The sequence below is a fragment of the Rhinoraja longicauda genome, chromosome 8, assembly GCF_053455715.1.
Source record: "Rhinoraja longicauda isolate Sanriku21f chromosome 8, sRhiLon1.1, whole genome shotgun sequence".
Lineage (NCBI taxonomy): Eukaryota > Metazoa > Chordata > Chondrichthyes > Rajiformes > Arhynchobatidae > Rhinoraja > Rhinoraja longicauda.
Genome location: NC_135960.1, coordinates 64,224,998 through 64,238,954, shown reverse-complemented (window position 1 = coordinate 64,238,954; position 13,957 = coordinate 64,224,998).

The window sequence follows — 13,957 nt, the reverse complement described above, 5'->3', positions numbered from 1 at the left end:
CACCGAAGGAGGGTCTCGACCCGACACCATTTTCCTTTTCTCCGGAGACGCTGTCTGACCGGTTGAATTATTCCAGCTTTTGGAGTATATCTGTGAGCTCTACTCTGCATCTAAAATTCTGTTCCATTGATGGAACAGTCGGATTGGAGCGCATTGAGGATCTGCTACTTTATTGTCTTACTGCAAGTTACCATTGGCTTTGTACCCCAAAGACCTTACAGTAAATGTGTCCTTTTAATTAAAATTCAAGATTTGGCATAAATTGAATGTTAACTGGAAGCTAATGGGCGATGAAGTTAAAGGCACAGCAAAACATCATGTGTTTGTACAGGAACAACAGATTCTGTTAAAAGTACCGTGTTCAGTAATGCATGGTATCAAGAACTCAATACCACATGGTTTCTTTAAGTTTCTTCCCTTCTCCTCCAGTTTAGTAATTGGAAGGTTGGCAGTGCCCATCATCGATCAGCATGATTACCCTTGAGGGGGCAATAGAGACAAAATAAACTCAGTTAATCTGTTGTTTGAAGGCGTAAAGATGTCCCTCTGACACTGAAGGAAAGACAAGCAGCTGTTATTTCAGCGAGCCTTGCCAACTGAATCCCACAGCACAATTATCAGGTACATTCAAGGCAAATAGCACTTTTTAAAAGTTTCGAGGAGGTTTGCCAGGGAGTAGGACAAAAATCGTCAAAGGCTTGCAAGGAAAGGAAGCATTACAGTCCGTACTCCATGGGAAAAAATGTTTCTAAGAGTGCAATACAATACAATACAATACAATACAATATATCTTTATTGTCATTGTACAGGGGTACAACGAGATTGGGAATGCGCCTCCCATATGATGCAAAAAATTAATTAGCTAGTCAGTATTAATTTAAACAACCCAATGAAACAAATTAGAACAGTTTTAAAACAGAATAAAGTGCAAGTAGATCTGTGCCGGTTCACTGTGCGATGTGACCTTCCGGCTCAGCAGGACCGGTGCATAGCAGCTATGGCCCTGGGGATGAAGCTGTTCCTGAGTCTGGAGGTGCGGGCGTAGAAGGCCTTGTATCATCTGCCCGATGGTAGAAGTTCGAACAGACTGTTGCAGGGATGTGAAGAGTCTTTGTGGATGCTGGTGGCTTTCCTGAGGCATCGTGTGTTGTAGATGCCCTCCAAGGCTGGTAGCCGTGTTCCGATGGTCCTCTGAGCTCTATGGACTACCCGCTGAAGAGCTTTCCTCTCTGCCTCCGTGCAGCTGAGGTACCACACAGGGATGCCATGTGTTAGGATGCTCTCTATGGTGCAGCGGTAGAAGGTCGTCAGCAGCTGTTGGGGTAGACCAGACTTCTTCAGTGTTCTTAGGTAGAACAGTCGTTGCTGTGTCTTCTTGACCAGCGCAGCAGTGTTATTGGACCATGTTAGGTCCTCCGAAATGTGAGTGCCCAGAAACTTGAAGCTGGACACTCTCTCCGCACAATGCACTCTCTCCACTCTCTCTGTACAATGTAAATTAGAAAATATTAGCATTTAAGTAATATTACAAAAGATATCAATGTGAGAATGACAGTGACACACACTTTCACTAGCAATGCGAAGGAATACTTTTTCCTAACACTCAAATCATGATTATAAATGGACCTGAGTACAAAGAACATCGTGTTATTTTCTTCTATGCAAGAGTAAATGCCCGAATGCACTTTTCTGTTTTCAGTCAGAGTTAAATCTAAGACCTTGACAAGCCCTCTCTCTTCCTGATGCGTATGAATGGGATTGAAATTCAATTAAATCTTTAGATATCCAAATACAAAGGAAAACTGAAAACTTGACATTCAAACTCTTGGGATTGATTTTTGGAATTATGGAGTACAATTCGGGCAACAGGTCAGTCCTCAAAATAAAGCTAAATCAAAAACAAACTGCAGACGTTGGAAACGTGAGACAAAGACAGTAAAAGTTGGAAATACTCAGCAGTCAGGCAGGACACATCTGTGAGAAGGGAAACAGAGTTGACGCTTCAGGACTGACAAAAGGTCTTTGACCTGAGATGTTAACTCTGTCTGAAGAAGGGTCTCGACCCGAAACGTCACCCATTCCTTCTCTCCCGAGATGCTGCCTGACCTGCTGAGTTACTCCAGCATTTTGTGAATAAATACCTTCGATTTGTACCAGCATCTGCAGTTATCTTCTTATGTTAACTCTGTTTCTCGTCCCACAGTCATGGCCTGACCTGCTGAGTATTTCCAGCATTTTCTGCTTTGATGTTATCTCCTCGATTGGTTGTCATTTTCTTGACCCACTCTCCCCACAAGCTCCAGACACAAAATCACCTAACGTTCTCATTTACACCCGTTTCCAGACATTAAATCCAAAGATGGATATACACCGATCAGCCAAAACATTATGACCACAGACAGGCGAAGTGAATAACATTGGTTATCTTGTTACAATGGCACCTGTCAAGGGGTGGGATATAGTAGGCAACAAATGAACAGTCAGCTCTTGAATTTGATGTGTTGGATGCAGGAGAAATGGGCAGGAGTAAAGATCTGAGCGACTTTGACAAGGGCCAAATTGTTATGGCCAGACGACTGGGTCAGAGCATCTCTAAAACGGCAAGGCTTGTGGGGTGCTCCCGGTCAGCAGTGGTGAGTACCGACCGACAGTGGTCCAAGGAGGGACAAACCACAAACCGGCGACAGGGTGTTGGGCGCCCAAGGCTCATCGATGCCCAAGGGCAACGAAGGCTATCCCGTCTGGTCCGAACTGACAGAAGGTCTACTGTGGCACAAGTCACAGAAAATGTTAATGGTGGTCACGGGAGGAATGTGTCACAATACACAGTGCATCGCACCCTGCTGCGTATGGGGCTGCACACGGAGGACCAACAGCATATTAGGCAGGTGGTTATAATGTATTGGCTCATCAGATTATAATATTTTGAATGCTGTAAGTTGCCCATCCATCCCTTTCTGCAAAGGGATGTAGATTGGTTACATGAATAGGCAAAGATCTGGTAAATGGAGCTTCCTGTGGGAAAATATGGAATTGTCTATTTTGACAGGAAAAACAAAACCAAACTATATTGACCGTAAAACAGGAGAACACAGGAAAAGGCCCTTTGGTCGCCAATGTCTGTATCAACCATGATGCTAAATTAAACTAATCTCAGCCACAATCTCTTTGAGTGGAGCAATATGGTCAAAGGATTAGGTGGACTATTCCTACTCCTAATGTATCTGTCCTGTGGTGTTGGGGATATTGCCGGGTTCGGCAGTGACCACACGGACACTCACAGTAGGGTGAACTCATGTGATATATTTTATCCCACTCAGCCCACTGAGTCTGTGCTGAACATCAACCATCCACGTTTAGTTTAGCTTGGAGATACAGGGAAGAAACAGGCCCTTCGGGTTCAATCCTGACTATGGATACTTGGCTGTATGAAGTCATTACAGAGTCCACGCTGACTCGTGATCCCCGTACACTAGCACGATCACTATCACCGTATACCCCATATAATATGATAATTTCACCTTCGTTCGCTGGTGTGTCAGACGATGTTCTGCCACCTCTTTGCCACAGCCAGTGCCACACCTGTGCCTCTGCGGAGATCATCCGCAATGCATGCCTCTCTGCCGCAAGTCAGTAGGTGGGCCACTGTCTGTACCTCTCCACAGTTGCATTTGTCAGAGTCCGAGAAGCCCCACTTCTTCAGGTTGAGTCCACAATGTCCCGCTCCAGTGTGGAGGCGGTTTAGGGCTTTCAAAGTAGTGTAAGGCAGGTGGTGTCCTGGTGCCATCTGTTGTTTGGTTTTGATACCTGGCACGGTTGGCTCTTGAGGATGGTAGAGACCAAGATATTCCTGCCTGGCGTGGAAGTTGTGGCAGAAACCCCTGTCACAATTAAACTGCATTTGGATGAACACTTGAAGCAAGAATACAGGTCTTTGCTGTGAAATGGGATTAAACTGGACTGCTCTTTTTGACAGGCGTAGATGAATGAATGAGTGAATGAATGAATGAATGAATGAATGAATGAATGAATGAATGATGAATTAATGAATAAAAAATAAAAGTGTTATTAGCCAAGGACGTATACATATCAGTCTGAAGAAGGGTCTCGACCCGAAACGTCACCCATTCCTTCTCTCCTGAGATGCTGCCTGACCTGCTGAGTTACTCCAGCATTTTGTGAATAAATACCTTCAATTTGTACCAGCATCTGCAGTTATTTTCTTATACATAAAAGGTATTTATTTGCCTTGGTGCTTTGCTCATAGGGATAAAAAAAGCGATATACATAGACAATGAAAAATAAAACATTATAATTTAAACGTGAAAATAACGTACCAGAGTAAAAAGAGACTTCAAACTACAATGCGACACAATCCCTTGGTGTAAATTTTCTATGAGTCTTTATTTAAAATGATGGAGATGCAAGGTTAAGAATCTGGCAAAAAGGACTTCATCCCAGGAGTGGTTGTTAATAGATGTTGTTTGGGCTGCCTTTTAGACAATAGACAATAGACAATAGACAATAGGTGCAGGAGGAGGCCATTCGGCCCTTCGAGCCAGCACTGCCATTCAATGTGATCATGGCTGATCATTCTCAATCAGTACCCCGTTCCTGCCTTCTCCCCATACCCCCTGACTCCGCTATCCTTAAGAGCTCTATCCAGCTCTCTCTTGAATGCGTTCAGAGAATTGGCCTCCACTGCCATCTGAGGCAGAGAATTCCACAGATTCACAACTCTAAGACTGAAAAAGTTTTTCCTCATCTCAGTTATAAATGGCCTACCCCTTATTCTTAAACTGTGGCCCATTGTTCTGGACTCCCCCAACATCGGGAACATGTTTCCTGCCTCCAACCCCTTAATAATCATATTAATAATCGTATCTTTTCTTTAGAGTTCTCCTCTATTCTTCGATGTGCTTGTACATGATGAAAGTGGAGAAGGTGTTGGGGGACACAAGTTCAGCAGACTTCATGGGGAGAGCTATTGAAATCTCTCTGGCACCAGTGAACCTGAGTGAACCACAACAAAGTCATGAAGTAAAAGCAGACAATGCTGGAAATGTTCAGCAGATCAGGTAGACATTCATGCCGAGAGAAACAGAATTAATAGACTGGATCACCCCTTGGACCTGGGCCATTGAGAGGTCACATTGCTCAATCCACCCACAAGAGGTCCATCCACATTTATTTTTCCAGATGATGAAAGCTGGATGAGGGGTCTGTCCACATCCAGTAGCCATCCCGCAAGATGGAGGGGACACTGAGCAGCGACAGAGCCTCAGGTAGTATATCCCACAGATACTAGAGGAGTAAGATAGACAACTCGACCCTAAAAACCGTAGTATGTCATGGCGCCATTTGAGTAGGCAGAAACTTGCAGAAACATTAAAAACAACAAAAATCTGTGAATTGATAGATGAGATATATTCTGCATTTTAATGGTATCATCACACATACTGTTCCCCCAAAACACTGATTACACTGTGAGAGGCATAGCGAATGGCGGGTTTTGCCTACTAAAATGGCGGCCGTTACGTTCCTTTGCGTACTACACTTCAGTTTAGGCGATTTCAACGGAGTGGTTCATCTTGTTCCTCCAGTATCTTTGGTATATCCTGACGTTCCACCCTGGAACAGTCTGATAAACCATTCCTTCTCTCCTGAGATGCTGCCTGACCCGCTGAGTTACTCCAGCATTTTGTGTCTACCTTCGATTTGAACCAGCATCTGCAGTTATTTCCTACAATGATAGGCTTTGATGGAAATATAAAGCTGGAGTAACTACAAAGACGTACAGGTATGTAGGTTAATTGGCTGGGAAAATGTAAAAAATTGTCCCTAGTGTGTGTAGGATAGTGTTAATGTGCGTGGATCGCTGGGCGGCGCGGACCCGGTGGGCCGAAGGGCCTGTTTCCGCGCTGTATCTCTAAATCTAAATCTAAAAAAATCTAAATCTAAGCTCGAGACCCTTCTTCAGTCCCAAAACATCACCCATTCCTTCTCTCCAGAGATGCTGCCTGTCCCGCTGAGTTACTCCAGCATTTTGCGTCTTTCCGGTTTAACCCAGCATCTGCAGTTCCTTCGTACACACTGATGGCCTTTGAGTCTGAAGAAGGGTCCCGACCCAAAACGTCACCTATCCTTCATCCCCAGAGATGCTGCCTGACCCGCTGAATGACTCCAACACCTTGCGTCTATCTTTGGGTTAAACCAACATCTTCACTTCTTTGTTTCTGCGTTCTAGCCGTGGCTTCGTGGAGGGCAACAGACTTGGTATTGATTTTAAATGTCTCTTATAATTGGAAACAATTAATTGTCAGATGTACAATTATATAAGAGAACAATTAAATTCTCGCTCTCTACACTTGAGACACCCCTCCAAACACAACGATACACAGGTAAATATTTCACATCTACACAACTGCAGTATTTTACTTTGGCACTAATTTATCCCCATTCCCAGCAAGCACTAAAAGGTGGCATTAGCCTCTGCTTAACATTTAAAAGAAAGAACTTGTATGCATATATCATTGTCCATGGCCCCCAAATCTCTTTATGGCCATTGCAGTGGCTTTGAAGTGTAAGAAAATAACTGCAGATGCTGGTACAAATCGAAGGTATTTATTTCCAAAATGCTGGAGTAATTCAGCTGGTCAGGCAGCATCTCAGGAGAGAAGGAATGGACGACGTTTTGGGTCAAGACCCTTCTTCAGACTGATGTCAGGGGGGCAAGTAATCATTTTGGAGATCAAAGTAGCCACTGTCTGACAATAGACAATAGACAATAGGTGCAGGAGGAGGCCATTCAGCCCTTCGAGCCAGCACCGCCATTCAATGCGATCATGGCTGATCACTCTCAATCAGTACCCCGTTCCTGCCTTCTCCCCATACCCCCTCACTCCGCTATCCTTAAGAGCTCTATCCAGCTCTCTCTTGAAAGCATCCAACGAACTGGCCTCCACTGCCTTCTGAGGCAGAGAATTCCACACCTTCACCACTCTCTGACTGAAAAAGTTCTTCCTCATCTCCGTTCTAAATGGCCTACCCCTTATTCTTAAACTGTGGCCCCTTGTTCTGGACTCCCCCAACATTGGGAACATGTTTCCTGCCTCTAATGTGTCCAATCCCCTAATTATCTTATATGTTTCAATAAGATCCCCCCTCATCCTTCTAAATTCCAGTGTATACAAGCCCAATCGCTCCAGCCTTTCAACATACGACAGTCCCGCCATTCCGGGAATTAACCTAGTGAACCTACGCTGCACGCCCTCCATAGCAAGAATATCCTTCCTCAAATTTGGAGACCAAAACTGCACACAGTACTCCAGGTGCGGTCTCACCAGGGCCCGGTACAACTGTAGAAGGACCTCTTTGCTCCTATACTCAACTCCTCTTGTTATGAAGGCCAACATTCCATTGGCTTTCTTCACTGCCTGCTGTACCTGCATAGCATTTTCTCACAATCAGCAATGAAATACCGAGCAGATCATCTGTCCTAGGCAGAGTTGGTTGATGATTAATATTAGTCCAGAGATCGACAATAGCTCATCCTATCTCCAAGGCAAGAATGATACCCACAGAGTTACGGCCAAATAAAAACAGTATTCTCCGATCGGAGCTCTCTCATAAAATTGTGTGATGCCTTTACAAAGTGCATGTGAAAAAATTACTGATGACAGACTTAAATCCTCAGCCATCCATTAGTCAATACAATGCTATTAAAACCCGTTGTGTGCATGAGTGGTCTAATTTATTGTTTTTCACAGCTGGACTGCAAAGATTACCTTGAAGTTTGAAAGGAGAAAGAAAACGTGAACACACATGGAACACTGTGTTCTTGGGAGGCTGATACAAAAAGGGACTAATTAAGTGGAACAACTGCCTGGTAAGGCCGAGGTTAAAATTCTATTGGATAATTATTAGATTTCTTTTGTCAGAATGTTAAAACAGACCCAGCTGGGAGTCAGAAACACAGATAAAATGATTCAAATTGCTCGTCCTAACAAGCAGTAAATAATCCCGGAATTTGACCTTCCTGACAACAAATGTAGCTGCAGCTGGTTGATTACTACACCGACAAGATACTGAAATTCACCACTCCAACAAGAATGTATTACCAATGGGAACCATCCTAATTATGTGAAGACACCAACTATAGACTCATTCCCCATGACATGATTTCCTGAGGTAAGCTCCTGATGACTGGAACTTTGCAAATAAACAGCACAGGTAAGATTATTCATTAGGCAAATAATACTTTCTAAATTTAAGTGGCCGCTAAGCTAAATACAATGAGGCAGTGACTCTGGCAAATAGCCAGGCTCCAGTGTTCTTACAGACACTTAATGATGCCTGCATTCAGGCTGGTATTCTGTGTAGTCTGTTGCCAGGATGTGTTGATTCGAATCAAAGCCTTGGCACTAAAGGATTACGGTGCTTGATTATATATTCTGTGCTTCAGAAGTCTTACATAATTTTCATACTGATACTTGAAACCCGTGAAAGAAATAATAGTCAAATGTATGCAAGAATTTGCGACCTTGGGGTAGTCTGATGACATTGTGTTGTGTGGGACTTAATTAACTGCAAGCATTTCAAGGTTCATTTTCACCTGTAGAAGTGTTAGAACTCTAAGGTAACCTGCTAACTGCTGGTGCATGAACCAGGAGAAGAGCATTTATTTATAAATGTTCCCATTTACGAGTTGGATTATTGGAGGCCCTGTCTGTGATTTAAATTTTTTGTTTAGAGATACAGCGCGGAAACAGGCCTTTCGACCCACCAAGTTCGTGCCGACCAACGATTCCCACACATTAGCACTATCTTACACACACGTTAGGGACAATTTACAATTTTTTCCCAAAGCCAATTAACCTACAAAGTTGTACATCTTTGGAGTGTGGGAGAAATCTGGAGCACCCGGAGAAAACCCACGCAGGTCACGGGGAGAACGTACAAATTCCGTGCAGACAGCACCCGTAGCCAGGATCGAACCTGTGTCTCTGGCGCTGTAAGGCAGCAATTCTACCACTGTGCCTGTGATGTGCATTGTCCTTCTTGAGTTCTTGAAAGTTAGATGCAGGTTTACTATCTAGACCTCACCAGGGGGCAATAAAATTAGTACCGAGGTATTAATCAGCAATTTAAGTTCAACAAGCAAATTAAATTCAGGAATACATTTAATACAATGACTAGAACAACACATAGTGACCAAGTGGAGTAATAGGTTGACATGGGGACACAGAGTCATACGGGCAAAAAGCGGTCTTTCAGTCCACCATATCCACACCAATATCTATCCATGCTAATCCCATTTACCAGCATTTAGTCCACAGACTTGTGTGTTGCCATTTTAAGTGCCTATGGAGCCGATGGCCTGCATCCTAGAGTCTTACAGAAAGTTAATGCAGAGGTAGTGAATGCATTGGCTTCAACCTTCCAAATTTCCACCCATTCTCAAGATGTGCCAGAGGATCTGAAAGCCACATATGCAATGCTACAATTCAAGGAACGAGGGTGACAAAAATCAGGGAATTATAGGCTGGTTAACCTATCATCTCTTATTGGGAAACTTCTCCAATATGTTATTGAGGCGGCAATAGCAAAACAGGCGGGAAATTAGATGACAACTAAGCACTGTCAGTGAGTTTTATAAAAGGGAACTGGTGTTCGATAAATTTGTTAGGAGTTCTTGGAGGACCTAATAAGTATAATGGATAAAGGAAAACAATAGATGTGAAGTTAGACACAAAGTGCTGGAGTAACTCAGCAGGTCAGGCAGCATCTTTGGAGAAAAGGAATTGGTGATGTTTTGGGTTAAGACCCTTCTTCCCACTGAAGATAGATTCAAAGGTGGAGTAACTCAGCGGGTCAGACAGCATCTCTGGGAAAAAGGAATAGGTAACATTTTGGGTCGAAATGCTTCTTCCCACCGAAGATAGACACAAAATGCTGGAGTAGTCAGGCAGTATCCAGCATTTTGTGTCCATCTTCAGTCAGAAGAAGAAGGGTATCAACCCAGAAACATCACTTATTCCTTTTCTCAAGAGATGTTGACTGACCCGTTGAGTTACTCCAGCATTTTAAGTCTATCTTCGGTGTAAACCAGCATCTGCAGTTCTTTCCTACACAGTAGAAACATAGAAACATAGAAAATAGGTGCAGGAGGAGGCCATTCGGCCCTTCGAGCCAGCACCGCCATTCATTGTGACCATGGCGGATCGTCCCCAATCAATAACCCGTGCCTGCCTTCTCCCCATATCCCTTGATTCCACGGGCCCCTAAAAGATGTGAAGTATTTGATTTTCCAGAAGGCATTCACAACGTTGGGTGGTTATTTTGACATGCGTATAGAATTGACCAACTAACAGAAGAAAGAGAGTCGGGATAGACAGGTGATTATCTGATTGGCACTCAGTAACTAGTGGGGTGATGGGGCCTCAACTATCTGTAGTCTAGACTCGTGATTTGGACAAAGGGACTGAGTGCATTGCAGCTAAGTTTGCAGATGATACAAAATAATAGATGACTTAGTAAGCTGTGAACTTCATATCATATCATATATATACAGCGCGGAAACAGGCCTTTTCGGCCCACCAAGTCCGCGCCGCCCAATTGATCCCTGCACATTAACACTATCCTACACCCACTAGGGACAATTTTTTACATTTACCCAGTCAATTAACCTACATACCTGTACGTCTTTGGAGTGTGGGAGGAAACCGAAGATCTCGGATAAAACCCACGCAGGTCACGGGGAGGACGTACAAACTCCTTGCAGTGCAGCACCCGCAGTCAGGATCGAACCTGAGTCTCCGGCGCTGCATTCGCTGTAAAGCAGCAACTCTACCGCTGCGCTAACTTGTAGTGGGATATAGTTCAATTAGGTGAGTGGGCGAGAAGTTGGCAGATTGAATATGATGTGGAACATTGTGAGTTTATCCACATTGGAAGAACAAATGAAAAAAGCAAATTATTAGTTAAACAGAGGAAAACTACAAAATGTTGTGGTACAAAGGGTTCTGACGATTCTAGTATATGAAAAAAATGTCAGTATGTCAGTAGAGCATGTAATTAGAAAGGTGAAATAAATGTTGGTTTTAAGGATTGTAAGTTTAGTTTAGTTTAGAGATACAGCACGGAAACAGGCCCTTTCGGCCCACCGGGTCCGCGCCGCCCAGCGATCCCCGCACATTAACACGACCCTACACCCACTAGGGCCAATTTTTACATTTACCAAGCCAATTAACCTACAAACCTGTACGTCTTTGGTGGTGTGGGAGGGAACCGAAGATCTCGGAGAAAACCCACGCAGGTCACGGGGAGAACATACAAACTCTGTACAGACAGCACCTGTAGTCGGGATCGAACCCGGGTCTCTGGCGCTGCATTCGCTGTAACGCAGCAACTCTACCGCTGCGCCACTGGGTAAAAGTATAAAAGCAGGGAAGTTTAGATGCAACTTACAGGATGCTGGTGAGACTGTACCTGGAATATTGAATGCAGTTTTGCTCTCTATATTTCAAGAGGGAGGTGTGTAGAGCATGTTCACTGAGCTGATTCCTGGGTTAAAGAAGATAATGTATAAAGAACGGGTTGAGCAGCTGAACATATACTCTTTGAGTAGAGAAGGATGCATGGTGACCTTGTTGAACCTTACAGGATCCCGAGGGTAATCCTTTTGATTAGTACGGGTGTCAGGGATTATGGGGAGAAGGCAGGAGATTGGGGTTGAGGGGGAAGGACACATCAGCCGTGATTGAATGGTGGAGTAGACTTGATGGGCCAAATGCCCTAATTCTGCTCCTATCATTTATGGACATGAATTTATGAGGTGGATTATCAAGTGGATGCTGAAAAGATGTTTCCTTTTTTTGAAAATTAGGGGACATAGTTTCAGATTAAGGTATCACCCACTTAAAAAGGAAATGAGAAATTAATTCTCTCTCAGAAGGTTGTGAATCCTTGGAATTGTCTACCCAAGCTAACTGTAGGGAAGGAATCATTGAATATATTCAGGGTAGAAATTAACCAACAGATAACCCACAAGAGATTTAAGTGTGTATGTAAGTAGGAAGGATTGGATTAGCCATGAATTTATTGAATGGTAGAACAAGCCCCAGGGCTGATTGACCTATTCCTAGTCCTGTTGGTTTCAGTTCTCATATAATAATCAGGGCAAACTTTACTTCAAGTTTACTATTTCCTCAGATGGACACAAAATGCTGGAGTAACTCAGCGGGTCAGGCAGTGTCTCTGGACAAAAGGGGTAGGTGTTGTTTTGGGGCGAGATCCTTCTTAAGACTGAGAGTCAGGGGAGAGGGGAAACCAGAGATATGGAAGGGTATAAAAAGGCACTATTGCCTCAACTTGTTTGAGAATGATAGTCACTCTTCAGAGAAGTTATGGCAAGATAGTGAATTGTGTGTTAGAATGAACCAACTGGGTAAGTAAACCTATCTCTGAGAAAACCTTAAGCAATCTCTTAAATGTGTCGCTCTGTGTTCCCTGTAATCCAATTAATTTGTTTCAAAGTGTAATCATCGTTGTAAAGGAAATTAATGTAGCGCCCAAAATCCTTTAATGCGGAAAAGCAATCAATGAATGGAAGGTCTGATTGTTGGATGACTCTTACTGAGTGTTAAATATTGTACATCACCAACAAAAGAGATCTTTTATGTCCACAGCAGGTGATGCATGAGGTCAAAGGGTTGTGTAGACAATAGACAATAGACAATAGGTGCAGGAGGAGGCCATTCGGCCCCTCGAGCCAGCACCGCCATTCAATGTGATCATGGCTGATCATTCTCAATCAGTACCCCGTTCCTGCCTTCTCCCCATACCCCCTGACTCCGCTATCCTTAAGAGCTCTATCTAGCTCTCTCTTGAATGCGTTCAGAGAATTGGCCTCCACTGCCTTCTGAGGCAGTGAATTCCACAGATTCACAACTCTCTGACTGAAAAAGTTTTTCCTCATCTCAGTTCTAAATGGCCTACCCCTTATTCTTAAACTGTGGCCCCTGGTTCTGGACTCCCCCAACATTGGGAACATGTTTCCTGCCTCTAACATGTCCAACCCCTTAATAATCTTATACGTTTCGATAAGATCTCCTCTCATCCTTCTAAATTCTAGTGTATACAAACCTAGTCGCTGCAGTCTTTCAACAAATGACAGTCCCGCCATTCCGGGAATTAACCTAGTAAACCTACACTGCACGCCCTCAATAGCAAGAATATCCTTCCTCAAATTTAGAGACCAAAACTGCACACAGTACTCCAGGTGCGGTCTCACTAGGGCCCTGTATGTGTAAGTGGTGCTTTGGTAAAGATAAGGCAAATACTGTGAGGCAGTCCTAGCCCAATACAGCCTGTGAAGTCGGCTATTTTTTAATATAGATACAGCATGGTAACAGGCCCTTCGGCCCACCGAGTCCGCACCGACCATCAATCCCGCACACTAACACTATCCTACACACGCTAGGGACAATTTACATTTATACCAAGCCAATGAACTTACAACCTGCACATCTTTGGAGTGTGGGAGGTTACCAAGGATCTTGGAGAGAACCCACGTGGTCGCGAGGAGAACGTACAAACTCTGTGCAGACAAGCCCCCGAGGCCATAGAAACATAGAAACATAGAAAATAGGTGCAGGAGTATGCCATTCGGCCCTTCGAGCCTGCACCGCCATTCAATATGATCATGGCTGATCATCCCTCAGTAACCTTTACCTGCCTTCTCTCCATACACCCTGATCCCTTTAGACACAAGGGCCACATCTAACTCCCTCTTAAATATAGCCAATGAACTGGCCTCAACTACCTTCTGTGGCAGAGAATTCCACAGACTCACCACTCTCTGTGTGAAGAAATGTTTTCTCATCTCGGTCCTAAAAGACCTCCCCCTTATCCTTAAGCTGTGACCCCTGGTTCTGGACTTCCCCAACATCGGGAA